The sequence below is a fragment of the Balaenoptera borealis genome (genome assembly GCF_965194805.1).
Source record: "Balaenoptera borealis genome assembly, chromosome: 2".
Lineage (NCBI taxonomy): Eukaryota > Metazoa > Chordata > Mammalia > Artiodactyla > Balaenopteridae > Balaenoptera > Balaenoptera borealis.
Window position 1 is genome coordinate 70,722,266 of NC_138867.1, and position 26,446 is coordinate 70,748,711.

The 26,446-nt window shown below is 36.5% G+C and overlaps 1 long non-coding RNA gene across 1 annotated transcript in view; it reads right to left on the bottom strand.

The window, feature by feature from the left end:
• Positions 1-26,446, bottom strand: part of LOC309622564 — an 867,398-nt gene continuing 840,952 nt past the window's right edge. The window contains exon 2 of the long non-coding RNA XR_014240980.1: positions 1-26,446. This exon is cut by the window's right edge and continues 3,128 nt beyond it. This is a non-coding gene — a long non-coding RNA (uncharacterized lncRNA).

Below are 26,446 nucleotides of genomic sequence, written 5' to 3' on the forward strand. Positions count from 1 at the left end.
AAAAAAAAACAATATTTCACCACATGAAAGAAGAGAATGCCTTTGAACAAAAAACCTAGTTAGACTCCTTAAACTCTCACTCTGGCTACATATAATTGTATTACTAGTACAGGAAAATCCTACTTCAAAGTGAATAGCCTATGCCAGATAGAATTCATACAAAGTTACTATAAGAAGAAATCAGAAATTTAGATTCATAGCATTTCATTTCAGCTAATGAAAAGTCTGCTGCCAATAAACCATCCTCGAAGCAGAAGCAATCTTAACACAATCTAATCTGAATTAAATATTCTTAAACATTTGCAAATAGTGAAGGAAAAAAAGACACCTTGAATTTAAAAATTCAAAAACTTAGAAGTTCTGGCTGGGAGGTATGAAACAATAACTGACCAAACAGGAAAAAAATAAGAAAAAAGACACAATGATCTTTGAAATTATAAGATGTCTAAGGAAGGATAGATTTCCCTGAAATTTAGTAAAGGAACTGAAGGAAAGGCATAAAACAGCTAAGAAATAAACACAAAACAAAGACATAAAAAGGTAAAATTTACATACAGTGAAATGGGCACAATCTTAATAGCTATTTGGGGAGTTTAGATAAATACATACACCTACATAATGCAAATCTTAACTGTAGAAAGCTCTCTGATACCCCTTCCCAGTCAATCCCTGTTCCTATCTCCCAGAAGCAACAACTCTTTTTACTATTTACCAGATTAGCCTCTTCTAGAACTTCACAGGGTGTATAATTTCTATATATGAAAGTTCCAGAGCATAAAGATGCTATAGATGTATCTATTAAATGCTGTTATTTTAGGGAACACGAATATATTACTATCAGTTCTAGCAGTTTCAAAGCATTTTCCAGAGAAAATCTGACCTAAGAAGTTACAGATGAGGGACTTCCCTGGTGGCACAGCGGTTAAGAATCTGCCTGCCAATGCAGGGGACACGGGTTCGATCCCTGGTCCTGGAAGATCCCACATGCTGCGGAGCAACTAAGCCCACGTGCCACAACTACAGAGCCTGTGCTCTAGAGCCCGTGAGCCACAACTACTGAGCCCACGTGCCACAACTACTGAAGCCCGCCCACCTAGAGCCCATGCTCCACAACAAGAGAAGCCACTGCAATGAGAAGCCTGCACACCACAACAGAAGAGGAACCCCTGCTCACCACAACTAGAGAAAGCCCGCGCGCAGCAACGGAGACCTAACACAGCCAAAAATAAAATAAATAAATGAATAAATAAATAAGAATTTACAGATGACATAATACAATTGAAGAACTATGGAATATGGAGTCAGAGCCATCAAGATACTGCTCTCCTACTCTCAGTACATCCCCTACTCAATCTGTGCCTGCTTCAACTTCACCCTCCTCACAAGACTGAACCTCCTACATATTTGCCCCCTGCTCCAGCTGCCGATTGTCCTTATCAAAGGGGTGGTGAGGGGCGTGCTTCTCTGCTGGTTTCCCTGGTAACTAATGAGCCAACCTGATGTCATTCCCCCTATATCTAGCAATCTCCCATTTCCCCCAGGAGCAAAGATGGCCACCATGTCCTGCCTGCTATCTGCCACACACAGTGGGGTGTCACTCCAGGACCTTGCTTCGGACGTGTAAGCTCCCCCACCAATTAAGCCACTGATGTCTCCATCGCTGACTCTGGGCTCTTTCTTCCATCTTAAAGCTCAGCAAGTGCAGGCCTTGTAGGCCTGCGGGGTGCAGCCCAACAGAATATGTATATGAGGTAAAAGAATGAGTACCATCAGGTGAGGTGAATCAGAAAAATTTTTCCTCAGAAGTAGCTTAAGTAGCATGTAAAGACAAGAAAGAATTGGCAAAGATTAAAAGAATGATGTATCCTTAAAAGGCATCGGCTGCATCTTTACATTTTTGTGTTCCTAGTACCTAACGTAGTCTTTGGTAAACCGTAAGTACTCAATTAATGTTTGTGGAAGTGAATCAAACTGAAGAGCATTTCAAGTATACAGAAGAGTGTGAACGTAATTAAGGATTTCAGGAAGTATGAAGAGGGCTTTGGCTTAATTGAGTACCGTAAAATGAGACTAGATAATATGTGTGGCAAAGAGGAAAGGTCTTGGTGGGGTGGGGATGGGGGTTAGGGGTGTGGCTGATTTGGCAACTTAAGATCTAGGACTGATGGTGGGTCTCAGCTCTTTACAATTCTAAGCATGTGTGTTACAAGAGTAATATTAATTTGCAACTACTTGCCTGATGGCCTAGTAAGAAGAGACACTGGGAAAGAAGAATAACCAGGAAGAAGTAATCTTAGAATGGGAATATGAGGGTTCAATTAGGGTTAGAACATGAAAAGTGGAGGGGTAGAGTATTCAATATGAGATACTTTATAATAAAATACAGGAACATAATGCTTCCTGTTGTTCCTAATTGTCTTGTTTCCATAATGAACTTATATCTGTGCACTTTATTAAATTTTTTAGCAATTCTATTATACTGTGTACATGTGCAAAACGCAAAAACTGAGTCTTTACATTGTAAATTGGAAAATAAATGAGAATAGAAAATTCTTCAAAAGGCCAGCCAATGTGAAAAGTATTTTGGCTCCTCTATCTCTATAGTTAATTAATCCTGGTCTTAAAATCTTAAGGTCTCAACATTGTAAGACCTGTGGTAAAGTCTTTTGATGTCTTGAATCAAAAGACATCACTAGCACTTTCTCTGGCATTATAAAATAACTTTATAGTACAGTTAATCAAGTGACAGTAAGGGGCAGTACTCTACAGAGAGCTCATTTTGATATGAGCTTTGATATGAGCTCTAAGATGAATATTGATCTATAAAGTTGAATGTAGCTTCATTTGCATATGAACATAGGATGTCAGTATTCCATCAAAGCAGAACTCTAGTGCCCTGCCCAAGGAGTTGCTTGACAAAGACATATATTCATTCACTCAATATCTACTTAAGTCCTATGTTTTAAGGTATAAGTAGTGGTCTTTAAGAAGAGCACTGAGAAGTAAGATGATATTTCCCATCTTTCAGGAAAGATAGATGCTTACATATATGAATACAAATTAGGATACGATAAGTACTGGAAACAGGCTCAAAAAGGGCTGTGAAAGCATAGGGGAGATGGGAACACAGTGTATCTGAGACAGTTTTGTGGAGTTTGGTTGGGCCTTGAAGGATGGGCAGAATTTGAGGTCATAGAGATGTGGAGAAGAGGATGGGTCATACAGATATAGAGCATGTAATATTTACATATATTATAGATAAACACACATACACATATATTTATGTATAGAGAGATATACATATACAAATTACACAGATATGTTTGTTTATAGGAAATTCCTTAAGCATTCCTCTTCAATGCTCAAGGTAAACATTTCATTTATTTTACAAGAGGTTTAAAGCAATGCAGAAAGATATTACTTAGGTATAAAGATTAAATCTGAAAATCTGGAATACTAAGCCACTAAGTTCTGGTTGTTATGACAACGTCTTTTGTATAGTTTGTAAGCAGTGATGATAGACTCCAAAAATATCACATTGTTAGAAGGAGTCTTTATTAAGAAAAAACTCTGGACCTCTGCGCCCTGGAGTCAAATAATCCTCAATTTGCAAGTGTGAAAAACTTCCCAAGCGACAAACTAAAAAACATGTTAAGAGAGTTTTAAAAGGCTAAAATTCAGCTGTTAAAATGTAACCTATGAGAAATGAAAATGGTTGTTAATAAAGAATGGAAGAAAGAGTTGGCAGATTTAGAAACAATTTTTGGCCACATTTTATTTTTTTTAAATATTTATTGAAAGCCTGTTGTGTGTGTGTGTGTTTTTTTTTTTTTTTTTTTAAGAAAGGAAGTCATTTAATTAATTAATTTATTTATTTATGGCTGCGTTGGGTCTTCGTTGCTGCGTGGGCTTTCTTTAGTTGTGTTGAGCGGGAGCTACTCTTCATTGCGGTGCACGGGCTACTCATTGCAGTGGCTTCTCTTGTTGAGGAGCACTGGCTGTAGGCGCACGGGCTTCAGTAATCGTCGCTTGTGGGCTCAGTAGTTGCTCCGCGGCATGTGGGATCTTCCCAGAGCAGGGCTCGAACCCGTGTCCCCTGCATTGGCAGGAGGATTCTTAACCACTGAGCCACTAGGGAAGCCCTGCCACATTTGTTTTTATTTAATGTCATAATGGTCATAGAAATATATATCTTTCAGTTGCTTTCAAGGATAATTTAGGCAGATACTTCAGTCTTTTTAACCTTTTAATCTCTGCGTGTATGTGTGCAAATACACATATATATCTCACAATTATTTCAAAAGAGTGAATAAGAAAATTGATGGGTCTTTGGTCTTATGAGTACATTGAGAATCTCCTAGAGAAGGGAGACTATGGTCTGAAACTTAATGAAAGATTGTAATTACACCTAGGATGTGGTAGAGACAGAGTAGTGGGTCATTTCAGGCTGTGTTTCATGAGGGATCTATAGCAATATGATGACTGCATGGGTCCAGAAACTAGACATTACGTTTAATCATTCAATTTTGTCATTTTACTTGTGTGGGGTAACCAAAATCACAGAAGACTGAGTTATAAAATGAGAATGACAATTTATTGGTGCAGACGTAATATTCTGCACACACCCTTTCAGGAGGAAAATTTACTGGAGAGATTAAGTTATTATAAAAGTGTGCTTTGCTTGTTAGAGAAAATAAACTTTAAAAACACAGAATAATTTTGCTATCAAATTATAAAGTACAGTATACCTGGTTTTAATATTCAAAATCAACTGATGTTTATTGAGAAATAAGTACTGAATTTTGGGATCTTCACACATTATCTGTTGTATGCTTTACCACAGGGCAAGGAGGAATTAATATTTCTTTCTTTTTTTTTTTTTCTACTACATATCATGTGGTAAACTAAGCTGTTAATGTTAATTGAGATGCAAACATTATTTAGATCTCAGTATATTTTTTCACCTCTTTATGCTATTGCTGATCCTCGTTCACTCACTTGATCTTAAAACTGGCCATTGTTTCTGATTATGTGTGTGTGTATGTGTGTGTGTGTGCGTGTACTTAGTGTTTCCACAGAGCCTTAATCTCTTCAGGATGTTCTCTTAGCAGTAGACTGAGCAAAGGATTTACTAAAATGCATCTAATAAGGCTATGAATGTCGGTGGCCCAGGGTTTTATTTCTCAAAGAAAGCAAGCATATTTATGAAGCTAAAAATATAATTCATTGTAATCTTTTATGTGCATAGTGATTTTATGTTTATTTCTTTTATCATTGAGAATGTGGGGAGAACTGATGACATTTTATAAAAAGGAAAGTTTAGAAATATCTAGGCAAGAATATAGTAGCAGTATTAAACAGCTGAACTTAATCTTCAAAATAACATTATAGCATAGGTACTTATTCATTCATTCATTCATTTAACAAATATTTATTGAGGACCTACTAGATTCAATGTACCGCTCCAGGAGCTTGATATACATCAGTGAACAAAACAGAGTAAAATCCCTGCCTCTGTTAAGTTTACATATTAAAGGGGTAAAGAGAGATAATAAATATGAAGCCTAATAAGCAAATTACATAGTATCTTAGAAGCTGGAGGGCCATGGAAAAAAGTGGAACTGGGGCAAATGGATTGTGGGTACGGTAGGGAGAGGTAAGTTGTAATTTTAAATGGAGTGGTCAATGTAGACCTCATTGAGAAGTTAATATTTAAGCAAAAACTTGAGATATCTGGAATAAGAATATTCCTAAGGCAGGAGTTTGACTTTTGGGTTCAAGGAATAGCAAAGATGTCAGAGGGACCAGAGCATAGCAGCGAGAGAGCCTAGTTAGAGAGACGTCACTGTGGACTAGGGCAGGTAGAGCCTCCTAAGCCTTTATAAGGACCATGTGGCCTTTACTCTGAATGAGAAGGTTTAGAGGAGAGGAGTGACACCATCTGACTTTAATTTTCAAAGGTTCACTGTGGCTGCAGCATTGAGAACAGACAGAAGGGGGCAAGATTGGAAGCAGGAGGCAAAGGAGAAGCATATTGCATTGTTCAGATGAAGGGTAATGATGCGCACTTGGGGAAAGATATTTTGAAGGTAGAGCCAACAGGATTTCTTGACAAGGATTTCCTAGCAAATTACCTCTTAAGGGGTGAGAGAAAGAAAGAAGGTGCTTTTTACGTATTAAGAAACTGTGGCTCAGAGAGTACCCAAGTGTGTCCAAGGACATGTACCTATTAAATGACATATGGACATTTAAATTCATGTCTCACTCCTGCCACAGCAGCTCTTAGTCACTACATAGGTTAGGCAAGGAGGTGGAGGGATGCTGTAGAATCACTCATTCCCTCACCTCCAATTTCTTTTGTAAATAACTTCTCTTTTTATGCTTCTATACCCAATGACTGTCACTTATTTCTGTTTTTGTCTTCTAAATTAAAGTTTGACTTCTATTCAGTATTCAATGTATCACTTAGCATTTGAATCTTATCAAGGCTAAGATAAATACTCTTATTTTGAGGTAAACCTATCCTGATAACATAATTATGAGAAAAAAAATAAGTTAAGCCATTGAAAGAGGCTCTGTCAAAAGACTTACAAGGAAAATAGCTTCTTATTTACTTTCAATTTTTGATATGGAAATTAGTATGTGCTTATCATCCATAAGCATATTGTTTATATGTCAATTAAATTGACAATACATACAAATACTTTAATTATACACTATGAAGAGCTGGAAAATTATAACTATGCATGCTTCAGTTCCCAAAGGTCAGACTAAATTACAGCTGAGGAAAAAACAAACATCATGTGAAATGCTGTAATGATATGCACAATTGATATAAGAAATACAGTCACTATTTATTTACCTCAGTTTTTTGAGGATATGGATTTTATGGGAGAAAAACGTTATTTTTATTATTTTCATTGGCAAGTCTACTCTCAAAGCAGAATATTAGGGCTTTAAAGACAGACCCCTGTGGCTCTGTGTTGATGAGCCAAATTCAAGAAGGAAAGACTCAAGTTAAGGATATGCTCATGTAGCTTTATGTTGTGTTCTGCTAGCCTTTCTGTTTACAAAAAGAGGAATCTTTGGCACCAAAGATTTACATTCATCAAACCCTGATTCCTCAAGAGGACCTCATATCTCCCTTGAAACCTGGATTAGAATTTACATTTAGAAAGATTTTACAGCTGATATTTAGATCTCTGTTTAATTTCACTTAGTGATGTAATAACACAACCTCAGTTTGAGAGCTTTACTTTAGCCTTTAAAGGAAAAAAAAAATTGAACTTTCTCTTGGTCCTTTAGATACCAAGTCCAATTTAGAGTCAGTTTGAATGACAACTGCTGGAGGTCATCACTAGAGAAAAGTATAGTGAAGGTGACAGCAGAAGCCAAGCCTGGGGAGATGTTTGTCCCCTGGAGGCACATTCTAGGCCAGGTCCATGTAGTTAAGTTACTTTAAGTCATCATACTAAGATTGTGTCAGACTTCAAGGAGTCAGAGTCCCCAGCCTCTTCTAGAGACAGTGGCTTTTTCAGAATTTATCCAAGGAAGTTCCTTTTCTTCACTAGAGACTTACTACTGCTTTGAGCCTCCCTCACATTTGAACATATCAGACATTTGTTGGAAATATTTGAATTGATATGTAGACACCTTTGGATAACGAGTCCTCCAAAATCATTGTAATGCTTTTGGATGAATACAGTACCAAACCCTTGGCCTGACATGCTTAGCCCTCAAAAATATATATGCAGGCTACATTTTCAGTCTCATGTTTTCTATTTTCTTTTAAGGATACTTTTCTTTAGCCGGATTAGTCTGATCCTTAACACATTTATTATTCAGGTGAAGCCAGACCATCATAAATGTGGGGAAGTAAAATTTCCCTGGATTTCTCAATGCTCCTGCTCTACCCTCTTAGGCCACAGAAATTTATATGCTATAAACTTAGAGAACGTTTGTTTTCACTCCTCTTATAATGTAAAAAGCATATTCTCATACCATGAAAATTAGTTCTGTTGTCACTTGCCTACAATTAATTTCTTTGATTTGAAAGGATAGAGCTCTTATCTTTCAAAAAGACCAACAGGTTAGAGCCTGGACTATGTCCCTAGGTTAAGTCCCAAGGTACTTGGAAGACTGGAGGGCTATCTCAGTAGGGATTTACATGTCAAAAAGGGATAAAGATCCAGAAGTTGAAGACCTCTCTAGGTAGACGGGGTTTAAAAGCTGAGATCTGGCTCAGCTATCTGGCTCCTGGAGAGATTTTATTTACAAAAGGGAAGGGGGACAGCTGCCTTCTTCCTTTATATAAGCAGAGAAAAATCATTTTTCTTCAACTCTCCTATAAGCATTTGTCCACTCACATAGGACAACTGACATGGCTTCCATTGTTCCACTAAGACTAGGGTGAATGGGGCCCAATACATTTATTATTTACTGTGAGAAATTTACTGAGAAATCTGTCTCTGACCCAGAACACCTTGTGCATGCATTCCGGATACAGTGAATAAAAAGGGACATTGAAAATGTAACAATATGAAATAAAGTAATCCCCAAATCAAATAGTTTAACCAAACAAAAAATTCCTTTCTCAGGATGATTATTCATTAGGCTGGGTGGGAGAGGTCTGCTTCTTGTTCAGTGACCCAGGATGACAAAGCTTCTGCCCTCTCGTGGCACCATCACCACAATAAATTTCTAGGGCTTGCTGTGGCAGGGAACGAGAACGCAGGGGAAGTGGTGTGGAAGACACAAGCTGCTAGGCTTCTACCAAAAGAGTTATAGCACTTCTGCTCAAACTTCATTGGCTAGAACTAGTTACATGGCCCTGTTTAACTACAAGGAAGCTGGGAAATGTTGGGGAGGATGTGAAAATTAATGCATTGTAAATATGTACACTGTATCTTGGCTTCTGTTCTGATTGTTCCACAGGCTCTTGGCAAAGAGGAAAATAGAGTATTAATCTAAGCAAAGGCTAATCCTTTAATTCTTCCCTTGATGAAACTCTCCAACTTCTCTACCATCAACACCTTAACATATGACAAACTTTTCATTTCCTGTCAAGTCCTGCTCACCCATTTGGAATACTGACAGTTGCCAAAGTTCTTGCTGAAGGACTGCCATTGAATCCTAATGCTAGAAAAATGTTAGGGACCATGAATTTCAAGCACGGCTTAATTTTTGTTCCTACCATATTTCTCTATCATATTGCTGCCCATTTTTTTTTTTTTGTCAACTGATCAATACATAGCTTTGTTTTATGTGTGTTTCTGTTTAAAGATAATCTTATTTAATATGTATCATTGGTTAACACTGAGCTCAAGAGCAACAGCACTATAACTCATGCTAAACAAAGCTCACCTAACAACACATGTATTTTTTCCTGTGAGGTTCAGCACAGCCTTCCTGTGCTCAGGAACAGATAGTACTTGAGAGCTGTGTTAAGCAAAATCATCAACAAAAAGCACAGAAATGCCAGATACATGGCACTAAATAGATCTCCCCAGAGGACAGTTTTTACAGTGTGATATTTGAAACAAGGAAGAGTGTTACCTTGTTCCTCAGCTGCGAATGTGCCCATCCTGCAATTAAAAGTTTTGACACTTTGTGCATGTCTATAAATGATGTGAAAATGCCAGGAGTATTGATTTTGAGGTTACAAATACATTTTTCAGAGTAAGCAAAATTTAAAGTACAGAATCCAGAAATATTGAGAATTGGCTCTGTTTGCAAAGACACTGAAAATGAAATAAACACCACATTGCTGAGTATAGGCAACCATGCTTTGCCCTTTCTCTGGAGTTATTTAAGCAGAAACTGGACAACCTTGGTAAGACATTTTGTGAAATTATTCAAAACGCGGGAGAAGTTTGAGGACTAGTTTAAAGTCTCTACAAACACTGAGATATTAAGGCTTTGTTTTGTGCAGACTACATACCAGAATGTCAAACCTAAAAGATGCCTTTGACCTCAGATTTTTTTTAAGAAACTATTTTTAATAATTAGCTGAGTTTTTAAGTTATCATATAATTATAACTTTTCTTCATGCAATAAATACCATCTTCTGGCAATAGCTTAGAAGTTGTTTTGATCTTCAAGAAGAGTGTTCTACAATAATGGGAAGATTTACACACACACACACACACACACACACACACAAAACCCTACAGGTTATACACTAAAACACTTAGATTATGTTCAAATTCACATAATCAAATGAATACTTTCTTTCCAATAACTTCCCTGGGAGAACTGAGCTAAGTGTCTTTTGTAGTATTGCTGACATGGACTAAAAACTTGTTTTCTCTTTAGAACTCCTTTTTTGGATTATTTCAGAAGAGTTTCTGAATCACAAAGAAAGTAAGTCTTCCTACTTTTTTTACCTTCCTTTGACCTCAAATTGTGATATGCACTTTTCTTTTTTATTAGAGTCATATAACACTTAGCTCTTAATGAGTTGGTACTCTAAAGCTTAAATCTGCTACTCATGTTGAAGATCTGTCTCACACACAAGCTATTAAAAAACCATTCTGAGTGTGTACATATACAGTGTGTTCACTGAGGGCAAGCATTATGTCTTTGTGTCTACCACTTCATTCTCACCACCTTATATACCACATACTACAGATCAGTAAGTATCTGTTGAACAAAAAAAATGAGAAAACACAAGAACTCAATGTATAAATGAGATGGAGAGAGGGCAGAGAGCAGAAGTAATAAGAACTAAAATCCTGCAGCCTGTGGAACAAAAACCACATTCACAGAAAGATAGAAAAGATGAAAAGGCAGAGGGCTAGGTACCAGATGAAGGAACAAAATAAAACCCCGGAAAAACAACTAAATGAAGTGGAGATAGGCAACCTTCCAGAAAAAGAATTCAGAATAATGATAGTGAAGATGATCCAGGACCTTGGAAAAAGAATGGAGGCAAAGATGGAGAAGATGCAAGAAATGTTTAACAAAGACCTAGAAGAATTAAAGAACAAAAAAAGAGAGATGAACAATACAATAACTGAAATAAAAAATACACTAGAAGGAATCAATAGCAGAATAACTGAGGCAGAAGAATGGATAAGTGACCTGGAAGACAGAATGGTAGAATTCACTGCTGCAGAACAGAATAAAGAAAAAAGCATGAAAGAAATAAAGACAGCCTAAGAGACCTCTGGGACAACATTAAATGCAACAACATTCACAGTATAGGGGTCTCAGAAGGAGAAGAGAGAAAGGACCAGAGAAAATATTTGAAGAGATTATAGTTGAAAACTTCCGTAACATGGGAAAGGAAATAGCCACCCAAGTCCAGGAAGCGCAGAGAGTCCCAGGCAGGATAAACCCAAGGAGAAACACATCAAGACACATAGTAATCAAACTGACAAAAATTAAAGACAAAGAAAAATTATTGAAAGCAGCAAGGGAAAAATGACAAATAACACACAAGGGAACTCCCATAAGGTTAACAGCTGATTTCACAGCAGAAACTCTACAAGCCAGAAGGGAGTGGCATGATATACTTAAAGTGATGAAAGGGAAAAACCTACAACCGAGATTACTCTACCTGGCAAGGATCTCGTTCACATTTGATGGAGAAATCAAAAGCTTTACAGACAAGCCAAAGCTAAGAGAATTCAGCACCACCAAACCAGCTCTGCAACAAATGCTAAAGGAACTTCTCTAAGTGGGAAACACAAGAGAAGAAAAGGACCTACAAAAACAAACCCAAAACAATTAAGAAAATGCTAATAGGAACATACATATCAATAATTACCTTAAACGTGAATGGAATAAATGCTCCAACCAAAAGACACAGGCTTGCTGAATGGATACAAAAACAAAACCAACATATATGCTGCCTACAAGAGACCCACTTCAGACCTAGTGACACATACAGACTAAAAGTGAAGGGATGAAAAAAGATATTCCATGCAAATGGAAATCAAAAGAAAGCTGGACCGCAGTAAAGAGTGGCCCCTGCTTGCCGCAACTAGAGAAAGCCCTCACACAGAAACGAAGACCCAACACAGCCAAAAATAAATAAATAAATTAATTAATTAAAAAAGAAAGAAAGAAAGAAAGCTGGAGTAGCAATACTCATATTAGATAAAATAACTTTAAAATAAAGATTGTTACAAGAGACAAGGAAGGAGACTACATAATGATCAAGGGATCAATCCAAGAAGAAGATATAACAATTATAAATATATATTCACCCAACATAGGACCACCTCAATACATAAGGCAACTGCTAACAGCTCTAAAAGAGGAAATTGACAGTAACAAAATAATAGTGGGGGACTTTAACACCTCACTTACACCAATGGACAGATCATCCAAACAGAAAGTTAATAAGGAAACACAAGCTTTAAATGACACAATAGACCAGATAGATTTAACTGATATTTATAGGACTTACTATCCAAAAACAGCAGATTACACTTTCTTCTCAAGTGTGCATGGAACATTCTCCAGGATAGATCACATCTTGGGTCACAAATCAAGCCTCAGTAAATTTAAGAAAATTGAAATCATATCAAGCATCTTTGCTGACCACAATGCTATGAGATTAGAAATCAATTACAGGGAAAAAAACGTAAAAAACACAAACACATGGAGGCTAAACAATACGTTACTAAATAACCAAGAGATCACTGAAGAAATCAAAGGGGAAATCAAAAAATAACTAGAGACAAATGCCAATGAAAACACGATGATCCAAAGCCTACGGGATGCAGCAAAAGCAGTTCTAAGAGGGAAGTTTATAGCTATACAAGCCTACCTCAAGAAACAAGAAAAATCTCAAATAAACAATCGATCCTTACACCTAAAGGAACTAGAGAAAGAAGAACAAACAAAACCCAAAGGTAGCAGAAGGAAAGAAATCATAAAGATCAGAGCAGAAAAAAATGAAATAGAAACAAAGAAAACAATTGCAAAGATCAATAAAACTAAAAGCTGGTTCTTTGAGAACATAAACAAAATCGATAAACCATTAACCAGACTCATCAAGATAAAAAAGGAGAAGACTCAAATCAATAAAATTAGAAATGAAAAAGGAGAAGTTACAACAGACACTGCAGAAATACAAAGCATCCTAAGAGACTAATACAAGCAACTCTATGTCAATAAAATGGACAACCTGGACGAAATGGACAAATTCTTTGAAAGGTATAACCTTCCAAGACTGAACCAGGAAGAAATAGAAAATATGAACAGACATATCACAAGTAATGAAATTGAAACAGTGATTAAAAATCTTCCAACAAACAAAAGTCCAGGACCAGATGGCTTCACAGGTGAATTCTATCAAACATTTAGAGAAGAGCTAACACCCATCCTTCTCAAACTCCTCCAAAAATTGCAGAAGAAGGAACAGTCCCAAACTCATTCTATGAGGCCACCATCACCCTGATACCAAAACGAGACAGAGATACCACAAAAATAGAAAATTACAGACAAATGTCACTGATGAATATAGATGCAAAAGTCCTCAACAAAATACTAGTAAACAGAATCCAACAACACATTAAAAGGATCATGCACCATAATCAAGTGGATTTATCCCAGGAATGCAAGGAGTCTTCAATATTCGCAAATCAATCAATGTGATACACCATATTAACAAACTGAAGAATAAAAACCATATGATCCTCTCAATAGACGCAGAAAAAGCTTTTGACAAGATTCAACACCCATTTATGGTCAAAATTCTCCAGAAAGTGGGCATAGAGGGAACCTACCTCAACATAATAAAGGCCATATATGACAAACCCACAGCAAACATCATTCTCATTAGTGAAAAACTGAAAGCATTTCCTCTAAGATCAGGAACAAGACAAGGATGTCCACTCTCACCACTATTATTCAACACAGTTTTGGAAGTCCTAGCCACGGCAATAGAGAAGAAAAAGAAATAAAAGGAATACAAATTGGAAAAGAGGAAGTAAATCTGTCACTGTTTGCAGATGACATGGTACTATTTAGAGAATCCTAAAGATGCCACCAGAGAACTACTAAAGCTAATCAATGAATTTGGTAAAGTAGCAGGATGCAAAGTTAATGCACAGAAATCTCTTGCATTCCTATACACTAATGATGAAAAATCTGAAAGAGAAATTAAGGAAACACTCCCATTTACCATTACAACAAAGAGAATAAAATACCTAGGAATAAACCTACCTAGGGAGACAAAAGACCTGTATGCAGAAAACTATAAGACACTGATGAAAGAAATTAAAGATGATGCCAACAGATGGAGAGATATACCATGTTCTTGGATTGGAGGAATCAATATTGTGAAAATGACTATACTACCCAAAGCAATCTACAGATTCAATGCAATCCCTATCAAATTACCAATGGCAGTTTTTACGGAGCTAGAACAAAAAATCTTAAAATTTGTATGGAGACACAAAAGACCCCGAATAGCCAAAGCAGTCTTGAGGGAAAAAAATGGAGCTGGAGGAATCAAACTTCCTGACTTCAGACTATATTACAAAGCTACAATACTCAAGACAATATGATACTGACACAAAAACAGAGGTATAGATCAATGGAACAGGATAGAAAGCCCAGAGATAAACCCACGCACCTATGGTCAACTAATCGATGACAAAGGAGGCAAGGATATACAATGGAGAAAAGACAGTCTCTTCAATATGTGGTGCTGGGAAAACTGGACAGCTACATGTAAAAGGATGAAATTAGAACACTCCCTAATACCATACATAAAAGTAAACTCAAAATGGATTAGAGACCTAAATGTAAGACTGGACTCTGTAAAACTCTTAGAGGAAAACATAGGAAGAACACTCTTTGACATAAATCACAGCAAGATCTTTTTTGATCCACCTCCTAGAGTAATGGAAATAAAAACAAAAATAAACAAATGGCACCTAATGAAACTTAAAAGCTTTTGCACAGCAAAGGAAACCATAAACAAGACCAAAAGACAACCCTCAGAATGGGAGAAAATATTTGCAAATGAATCGATGGACAAAGGATTAATCTCCAAAATATATAAACAGCTCATGCAGCTCAATATTAAAAAAACAAACAACCCAATCCAAAAATGAGCAGAAGACCTAAATAGACATTTCTTCAAAGAAGACATACAGATGGGCAATAAGCACATTAAAAGGTGCTCAACATAACTAATTATTAGAGGAATGCAAATCAAAACTACAATGAAGTATCACCTCACACCAGTTAGAATGGGCAACATCAGACAACCTACAAACAACAAATGCTGGAGAGGGTGTGGAGAAAAGGGAACTCTCTTGCACTGTTGGTGGGAATGTAAATTGATACAGCCATTATGAAGAACAGTATGGAGGTTCCTTAAAAAACTAAAAATAGAATTACCATACGACCCAGCAATCCCACTACTGGGCATATACCCTGAGAAAACCATAATTCAAAAAGTGTCATGTACCACAATGTTCATTGCAGCTCTATTCACAATAGCCAGGACATTGAAGCAACCTAAGTGTCCATCGACAGGTGAATGGATAAAGAAGATGTGGTACATATATACAATGGAATATTACTCAACCATAAAAAGGAACGAAATTGGGTCATTTGTAGAGACATGGATGGACCTAGAGACTGTCATACAGAGTGAAGTAAGTCAGAAAGAGAAAAACAAATATCGTATGTTAACACATATATGTGGAACCTAGAAAAATGGTACAGATGATCCGGTTTGCAGGGCAGAAATTGAGACACAGATGTAGAGAACAAACATATGGACACCAAGGGGGGAAAGCGGTGGGGGGTGAGGGTGGTGGTGGGATGAATTGGGAGATTGGGATTGACATGTATACACTAATATGTATAAAATGGATAACTAATAAGAACCTGCTGTATAAAAAAATAAATAAAATTAAATTAAAAAATTTTTAAAAAGTAAATAAAATAAACAACGACCCAAAACCCTGTAAAGTGAGCACATAAAATAATAATAATAAATTAAATAAATGAGATGGAAACAATTAAATATGGAAAGGTGTCACATGAGGCCTTTTTTCATCAAAGAGAAGAAAATCCTCCAAGGTGGTGGTGATTTCTTGCCATTTTTAAACTATTCTTATTGCTGTCCTAAATATCGTTGTATAGGAAAAAGTGTGGGCCTCAGCCAGACTTTTGTTGGTGTGGCAAATCATATTATCTGAAGTTCTACACACCGATACATAATCCATGCCACATTCTTACAATATAATATTGACCCTCTTCCATCAGATAGTGCCATCTGCGTTCCTTTCCCCTTGAACCTAAGCAGAAATTTTTAAACTGACTCCATCAATAAAGCTGGTAGAAGGCAAGGTCATAAAAGGTGATAAGATTCTGTCTGACTCTCTCTTTCTTGGGGCACACACCTTGGGAGTTCTGGGACAATATGTAAGAAGCCTGCCACCCTGAAGCTGCCATGCTGTAGAGATCGTGTGGATAACCACAGAGAGCTGGAGAAAGATGCCCAAGGCCCCAACTGTTTTAGTGCCCAGCTGTCTGAGTCTTCCCAGATCTAATATATGACATGTGAGTAAAGAAAGCTGAGACAGAACTGCACAGTTGAGCTTCTTCTGAAATCCTGACCCATGAAAATCATGAGATAAATGATTATTGTTATTTTAAGCCACTAAATTTGGGGGTAATTTTGTACACACAGTCATTGTGATTGAAACTGCTTGGAAGGGCAAAAGGAACAACTGCCAAACCTCTAAGAGCTGGGGCACCATATGAGATCCTGTAGATTTTACTGACTGAAAGTTGCAATGCATTACCATTGTTGATTCTCTGAAAATTCAGAGTTTTGCACTCACTTTTCAAGTGGTGTCTCTTAGGCATTATCTTAAAATTTCAGTACCGTGTGTGTGTGTGTGTGTGTGTGTAGTGTGTGTGTGTGTTTGTAAACCTGGGACAAATTTCAAATATGTATCTTTCTAAGAGTATAAATTTTAGGGTACAGAAGTGCATGATATCCACAAAAGTTATAATGAAATGTTTTATGCCTTGATTGAAATTAGGGTTGTCTCTTTACTTTCTCAAGTATTTCAAAGAAGTCCATTTTTGCTTCTTTGCAGTAGAATGGACTTTGATGGAAAAATTACCTTTCGATTTTAAAAAAATAGTTCAGATTAATAGTTCTTTCTATTTTGCATCAAACGGATACATTTTGTGTTCTATGCAAGCACTCTCAGCCCACATACTCCATCAACACTCTTTTTTTTTTTAAAGTTGTTTCTCATGTGTTATTATTTGAGAGTGGGTTGGTAGACATTCAATTTAATACAGTTTCTTAACTCCAAAAATAATTTCTTTTCAAACTAAAAGAACGTACTGCTTGTGCTGCTTTTAAGTTTGTTATATCAAGATATGCCTCTTAAATCCATATTTCAAAAGTATATATATATATTTTAACATCTTTATTAGAGTATAATTGCTTTACAATAGTGTGTTAGTTTCTGATTTATATCAAAGTGAATCAGCTATACATATACATATATCTCCATATCTCCTCCCTCTTGCGTCTCCCTCCCACCCTCCCTATCCCACCCCTCTAGGTGGTCACAAAGCACTGAGCTGATCTCCCTGTGCTATACAGCTGCTTCCCACTAGCTATCTATTATACATTTGGTAGTGTAAATATGTCCATGCACTCTCTCACTTTGTCCCAGCTTACCCTTCCCCTCCCCTGTCCTCTCTCCTGTCCTCAAGTCCATTCTCTAAGTCTGTATCTTTATTCCTGTCTTGCCCCTAGGTTTTTCAGAACCATTTTTTTTTTCTTTTTTAGATTCCATATATATGTGTTAGCATACGGTATTTATTTTTCTCTTTCTGGCTTACTTCACTCTGTATTATCTCCAGCTAATTCTTTCACTAATTTCTTTTTGACCCTGAAAGGAAAAACAAGCAAACAAACATGAAGACTAAGGGACAAAAGATTGAGAGTTTAATGGAACAATCTTTGCCACCAAGCAGGGGATTCAGCTCGGCACTGAGTCTGGGCTCCAAGTTGCAGAGGAAGAGTCATAGCTAAGTCTTTTAAAGCCAAACTATCTCTGCCTCATTTTAGGAAAACAATGTCTCCAAGAGCTGCAGACTAGATGCCAATATCTGAATGTGTCAGTTAGGTAAATGCTGGGTTGATGGGAAGGTGGCTTCTGCTTCAAAGGTGTAACACCCACCTAAGGACTGTGGTGTCCAGCTGCCTCTGCTGCACGTGTGAGGTGACCATTTCAGGATTATGATTATAGTCAGAGCTGCAACACTGTCAGCAAGTGAGGTGTCAGGTAATGGTTGATCAGCTGTCTTAGATGTTGGTTACTCTGGTGTAGAAGAAGAGCAATACATGGTCCAGCATATTTTCCTGTTAGTGTTCACATGAGGGCTATCCTTGGACCTAATTTTAGCAACTATTGGTAAAATCTTTTGTCATTACCACACATCTCTGCTGGCTGATCTGTCTGTCCTAGAGAGTTAAATCCTGTTGGTGAGCCAATAATGAAATATGTTAGTCATCACTTGGGTAAAAGGTTGGAAATAGCTAAAGCTGGATCTGATATTTTGGCAGTTAAAGTAGAGCTGCATCAAAGGAGAATTTAACTAAAAAAAAAACCAAAAAACTTTGGCCTGACTGCCAGGCTCACTCTGATCAATCTTTTCTTTTCTTTTTCAGGAAAAGAAAATAATTTAGTTCTTAGCTTCTGAATTTCCAAAGCCTAGCTTCTGGATATTTAAGAGTAATTTAAGGAATTCTTCAAAGAGATGTTATTATCCTAAGAGTAATTTTCCCGTTACCTGCTAGAGGCAACTGACAGTTTTCACTTCTACCATGCTATTTTGAGAGTACTTTCCTTGGTATGAATTCTCAAAAACTTTTCTATTCCACCTTTCAAGGAAATGTTTCCATATTAATGAATGTTCAATGGTAATATTAATTGGGTTTCCCTTTAGGGAATTACAAGAAAAGCTTAGACATTTTTATATGTAGAGAATTGCAGAAGGGCCTGTAAGAATAAATACAGAAAAAAAATTCAAAAAGTAGATCAATTAGAAGCTGGGAAAGTAAGAGTTATCAAAAAGAAGATTTAGAAAATGTATCAAAAAAGGTCAAGAGGGGAAGAGAGCTAAGAATTGGTGGTCTCTAATTAGGACCAACAATATTTCCTTACATTTCATCACTTTCTTTCCACTTAGATCTGAAAGGATTCTGCTTTCTGATCGGGATTAAAACCAGAGTTAAATTTGGAGAACAAAGCAGACTCAGAGAAGTAGTTTAGGTGGCTAAGGAAAGGAAATGAAGGACAGTGGTATATAGAATTATGTGGCAGATTTCTAAATATTAGAACTTATTATTCCAAAATGAGAAACATTTGGAAAAATCAGAGTACAGTGTGTATAAATTAGAGCTAAGCATCTTTTTTTATGTGAACTGCCTGATTCTATTATTTGCCTATTTTAACTTGGGATGTGCATTATTATTGATTGATTGATTTATAAGGACTTTTGTCTATTAAGGAATAAGTCGTTTGTCTCTCATACCATTTATGTAAAGCAGACTAAAATATTTATCTTAGAATCCTAATGAGAAGGAGGAAATAAGGGTGAAACACTAGATTCTATTATAAAAGAGAAAGAACTTACTGTTAACAACAGAAGCTTATGTTTCCAGTTTCTACCATGTTCTGTTTTCTTCAGTTAGGAATAAAATTTCAACCAAGCTTTCCCCTGCAACTCTGTTATCTTTGGAATTAAAACAATTAATTAAATGGATTTAAAATTAAAGAAAACTTTGTTCTTAATTGGAAATCAATTAGCTTTGGATAGATCAGAAACTAAATGGTAATGGGACACAATCAAAGTCAATTTAGGTGATAAAACTTGTGCCTTCCCTTTCAATCTGATAAAGAACAACATTAGGTGAAGATATGCCTGGAAAATACTGCATGGTTATAAAGCACAACAATGAAGCCTTAAATTAAGCTACAACTAAAACCATGTATTTTCAGAGGCACACTTCATAGCTTCTCTCCCCATCTATATCACTTCATTAAATCAGCACAAAGAACTTTAAAATACCATGGCAAGTAATTTAATAAGAATAACTCAGTGTACCTGATCCAGTTTTTCTGCAGCTAGATAATAAAAAGGTGAACATGAGAGCGTTCAAGATTTTATCCAGTCTCATGATTTTAAGCACCACCTATAAGCTGAGGTCTCCCAAATCTCCATTTCAACCTTGACATCTCCACTGAAATCCAGCCACATATACAACTGAATTGTTGCAAATTAGAGCCAAGCCTATATATTAAGCTATCTCTACAGATAAAACCATGCATTTGATCAGATCAATAACTAGGCAACTTTAGTTCTCTTTTTTCCTCACACCCACCTCCAATCCATTGGCAAGTCTTGTTTTTGCTCTCTCCTGAACATATATTTAGGTCTGATTATTTCTCACCATGGTCTCACTGCTGAAGAACTTGTCTGTATCATCATCCTCACCCTTTTGCTTTCCTGCTTCCACTCTTGTTTCTCTGCAGTCTATTCCCCACGTAGCACCACAGGTGGTTGTCTTAAAGCTTAAATCAGAGTATATCATTTTACAGAATCAAACTCTTCAATGGCTTCCTTTTATCAACAGTCTTAAACTCAAACCCAAACTCCTTACCATCGACTCACCTCCCCACTGTCATATCCTATCATTACCATAGCCCACACAGTGGCCTTTCTCCTGCTTTGGGGCTTTTGCATTTTATGTTCTCTCTGCCTAGCACACTCCCACTTTATCATATGCCTAGTTTCAGCTTAAGTGTCACCTCCTCACTCCTAGTCACTCTTTTGGCTTTATTATCTACATTTATCATTATCTGAAATTATATTACTAATTTACAATTTCATTGTCTGTTTCTCCCTAAGAGAAAGAAATCTGCAAGTGTCCATAATGATCATGCGGTTCAACATCCTTTATTGTGTAAGGAGAAACTGAGACCCACAGAAGCTAGATGTTTTGCCAATATAAATCCAACTAGTTAGGGTGGAATCCAGAAAGAAAAAGGAATTCTCCTAAGACAACAATAGAGCAGAATTCTTCCTGCTCTATTCCCCTATGTAACATTCCTCAACATTTGTTTAATCCAATTATCCCTCCTTTATCAAGATATCCAGTGGAGGAGAGAGAGCTCCACCTTCTCACCACAGACCTGCAGTTTTACCTACCACAGCTCTATAACAAAGGTATGTCATTCTTAAGCACTTGATAGAGTATTTATATAACTATCCATTTCTAGAGCCATTACGAGAACTGAGATGCTTTATCCAATAACTTTTGTTTATTTGGTCGCACCAGACAACTATAGAGTTTTGTTTTGTTTTGTTTTTTAATTTTCAGTGTTTCCTCCTACTCCAATTCCACCTCATGGGGTAGGAAATGCTGGGAAGCTCTCAATTAGAGCTTGCTATAGTTTTAATTACTTGGTAAGTTATTGTAACTTGAATTCAAAGAGATTGTGATATGTGGTGTCTCCTTAACTCTATTATTCAAAAACACTTTTAGTGTGAACTTCTGCTTTTGAAAATCAAAAATGTATAAAGTACTTATTTGCTTTATGAAACACAGGAGACAAAACACTGATCAGTCTTTGCTGAAGAAGGGTCTGGCAGTGCCCTTGGTCTATCATTATGAACATGAGTCCTCACGTGCAGCAGGACAACATAAGACAAAGAAATAGGAAGCTGAGAAGTGTCAGACCTGTGGCCTTGGGTATATCTCCTTCCTGAAAATTATTTACAGGAATTCAGTTGCTGAAATTAGCTTGTTTTGTTATGACATTGGTGTTTCTCCTTAGAGGGGTGAAAAACAAATCTGGATATTGGAGGACTTTGATTAGCTGATTTCAAAATAGTGAGTCTTTTGTTATTACTGGAGGAATTTTGGGAACAAATATTGTAGTTTATATAAATTATTCATTTGGCAAGAATGTATTAGTCAAGACATGATCAGCATTGTATTAGCTTGTGTGTGATGTGCATAAAGGAAGCAAAAAGCGTGGTTCCTGTCTAAGTTTCATGGTCAACTTTGCCATGCATTTTGACTCTCATGCCCTTATCTAGGCCAGTAACACCTGGGTAACACCAGGCTGATGTCAGCTCAGTAGCCATATTAACATGATTATTCCATTAAACATGGAAGGAATGTAGCTGATTTTTCAGAATTACCACAAAGACCTGTTAAATTTAATTGAACATATACTTATGAAGCTTTACAGTGTGTAAAATACTGTGCCATGTTTTGTGAATGAGGAATAAAAAATATTGAATATATTAAAAAACTTGGCTTCTTTCCTAAAGTGGAGATCCAATAAGTATACAAATAGTCATAATATATATTCACATGTGATCATCGTTCTATAAGAAGTATTGACAAATATTTTAGATATTCATAAAAGAGAGGCTGCAATATGATGAAGGCATGAGTAAGACAGTCTCTTGAAAAGCTGTGGCATTTGTGCAATGTCTTGAAGGATGGGAGTATTTTTATGGACAAGGATGGAAAAAGGGCTGTGGAAAGGGGACATTCCAGATAGAGAGAAACATAATTAAAAAGACGGAGGCAGGAAGCCCTTGATTTTATTTGGGAAGTGAGACATAATCACTTTGCCTGGAGATTAGGGCATATGTTATGGAAGATTCAGACAGAGGTCATAAATGCCAAACAAAATAGTTTATATTGAATCCTCTGTAATGGGGACCTACTGAGTTTTGTGAGCAGAAATGTGATGTACTTAGAGTTGTGCATTAGGAAGATTGCTCTGTAGCAGGAGACAAAATTAGAGTAGAGAAAGACTGAGGATCAATTAAGAGGTTATTATGATAGTTGAAGTGAGAGGTAATGAGAGAAGAGACCATGGGAATGGAACAGAAGAGACCAATTCAAGAGACTAGAGAAGTCAAACCAATAGAATTTAGTGATGAATTACAGGTGGATGGCAAAACAGATCAAGGAGATAAGGGCGATAACAAGGGTTTTAAGCTTGAGATACTGAGAAAATTGTACATTGGCAGAAATAATAAATTCTTTAGGATATAATAAAACTGTTTTGATATTCTATTTGGAACTTGGCTTCAGACATGTTTGGGGTATTGTGCAACTGGAAATGCAGACCCAGACACAGGAAAAGGTCAGATCTGGTGACATAGTTTGTGTGTGTGTATGTGTGCGTGTACGTGTGTGTGTGTGTGTGATATAAATTTAGGTAACACTGTTGACATTGTAAGAGTCAAATAACTCACTAAAGGAGAAACAATGAACATTAACCCTTGCATGGAAGAGATGAAAAGAAGAGGGGGCACTTAAGAAGGGAGGGGGCATTTTCAGAGTAGTTGGAGGAGCATCAGCACACCAGCATCTCTAAATTAAGAGCATTTTTCTTTGTTTAAAAAATATATGTGACATTACAAGATTTTTTTGATTGTGCTTTAGATTTTCTTTAATTTCAGAAACAATTTTTGAATATATGTATCCCCATACTAGTAATAGTATAATTAATTAAAATAATAAGATAATAACTACAGGTCAGAAATCTTAAAACAGTCCTTTTCTATAGAGAAAAATTGAGTACGTATTTTATCACCAACCTCAGTAAACTAATGAATTGTGCAGTCATCCATTCAACAAGTAGTTTTGAAGCATGGAGAACACAATTTGAAATTGTTTCTGAGTGGAGAAATAGGACTAGAGGCTATTAATGAAAGAAATAAAAATTATGCCTCTAATTCTTTGGCACACAGATGTTTGTGGTTTATTAACAAGAGAAGTAAATAATTTAAAGCCATTAAAATTTACATATGATGGTGCACATGCATTCTTAATGTGAGTTCTTAACTCGCAGTGGTGAACTATTGCTACAAATAACCAGACTGGATTTTCCTCCTCATTCTCTTTTTCTTTGATGTAATCACTCTTAATTACTCATTTCTTGAAATTATCTCACTCATTAATTCAATATTGATTCAGTAAATATTTACCAAGAGCCTCTGATGTGGCAAGCATCTGTCTAGGTCTTGATAATCCAGCACTGAACAAAACAGACAAAAAAACCCTATCTTCCTGTGATATTCTAGTAGGAGTTTCCATTAATGAAATTTAATCAAAATTTTAACAGACAAAGTTTTGTTTAAATGTCTATTGCTTTATATCATTATATTCTCATACAATATGCTAATGTTACACATTTATATACTTGTGTCCCAGATGGTTGCTCTTTTTGACAGCATATTTATGTTCCAGGGAACTGAATCAATTGGTTGTTGTTGCTGTTTTCCAGCAAAGGACAACAGAAAATCTGCTTGTCTCTTCCTTGTTTCCTACTTCAAAATCTTTGCCATTACTTTGAATAACAGTTTTGTTTTTTTTTTGTTTTCTGACAAGGTAAAAATATCACAAAAGTATTTGGGAAAATAAGTGTTATATATATTGATCATATTAACAGAGATGTATAGAAGAAATCTAACAAATAAGTAAGGAATAATAGAATTAGAAAATCTTCATTTTGCAAGACCTAATATAATAACTGATCTAGATAGCAATCATCAGTGTCTGCTAAAACCATTAGGTAAATGGTAGAAGGCAATTTTATAATGGATGAAGCTAAACCTCTTGATCAATCTAAGTATCACTAAAAGTAGGAAAATCAGATATCATGTGTTTCCTAATGTGAAACAATAAGAAGCACGTAGAACCACTTATGTGTTTTGCAAATTAAATAAAATGAAATGAAACCTGAATCCCTGAATCTAATTAGGATTATAGATACAACAACTATACATAGAAAATAGGTCTGGACAAATATACTAAAACCGATCCACAAAAATATCATTCAGTCAAATGTATAATGGGAGAAATCCTATAGGATAAATGACCTAGTTTAAAAGAAATGACCTTGAGAGGAGGGTAAAAAGTGATAGTGGAAAGGGGGAAAGTGTTATGGAGTAAAAGAAATTTAAGACAAAAATCATTCAATTGTGCTGTGTGAGATATGTTTGGATTCAGATTCAAGTAAATAAACTATGAAAAGATATTTTTGAGACAACTGGGAAGGTTTGAACATGAACTGGATATTGGCTGATATAAAATAATTATTGTTAATTTTGTTAGGTATGATTATGTACTGTGATTAAATTTTTAAAAAATCTTCTCTGTTAAAGAGACATATTATCGAAGAAATGATATGATACCTAGAATTTTATTTAAAATACCCTAGCAATAAAGTGAAAGAAAAATAACCAGGTAAGAAGTAGATGAAAGATTTTCAAAAGTTCAGTAATTGTGAGACTCAGGCTTCATTTTTACACTTTATTTTAAAAACTTTTCATTATAAAAAGAGAGTTGTACATGTATTTTATAATAAAAATGTTATTTTAATTTTTATAATTGTTTTCTCATATTGATGTTATGTAGCCCCCAGTGGTGTGATACTTGGGTACAGAAACATCATGTCAAATAGGACTTCAGAAAGCATGTACTTTTCATTCTTAAGACAGGCATCTAAAGAGAAAGGAGACAGACGTCAGAATGCTAAAGGATATGATAAGCTGGATTTGAAAGAAACTGGAGAGATGGAATATTCTAAGCCATGTCCATATTAAATGATATTCAAAGATTTCTGAAAAACTCCCTCCCTCCCTCCCTGATTATCAGTTTTACACTTAACAACCTTGCAGGCACATTACCTGACAGTCAATTTGGTAATGTCTGGACACTCTAAATCATCTTCACAGTGCCAGAACACTATCAGTCAAATGAGGTGATCTTTTCCAGAACAAAATCTTCCTGCGTATGTCTAAGCAAATATTGACAAAAGTATATGAGAGGGAGACCTTCAAGATGGCCAAAGAGTAAGACGTGGAGATCAACTTCCTCCCCACAGATACATAAGAAATACAACTACATGTGGAACAACTCCTACAGAACATGTACTGAACGCTGGCAGAAGACCTCAGACCTCCCAAAAGGCAAGAAACACTCCACGTACATCAGTAGGAAAAAGAAAAAAGAAAAAACAGAGACAAAAGAATAGGGACGGGACCTGCACCTCTGGGATGGAGCTGTGAAGGAGGAAAAGTTTCCACACACTAGGAAGCCCCTTCACTGGCAGAGACAGGGGGTGGCAGGGGGAAGCTTCAGTGCCATGCAGGAGAGCGCAGCAACAGGGCTGCAGAGGGCAAAGTAGAGAGATTCCCACACAGAGGATCGGTGCCGACCAGCACTCACCAGCCTGAGAGGCTTGTTTGCTCACCCACCAGGGCAGGTGGGGGCTGGGAGCTGAGGCTCAGGCATTGGAGGTCAGATCCCAGGGAGAGGACTGGGGTTGGCTGGGTAAACACAGCCTGAAGGAGGCTAGTGCGCCACAGCTAGCTGGGAGGGAGTCCGGGAAAATGTCTGGAA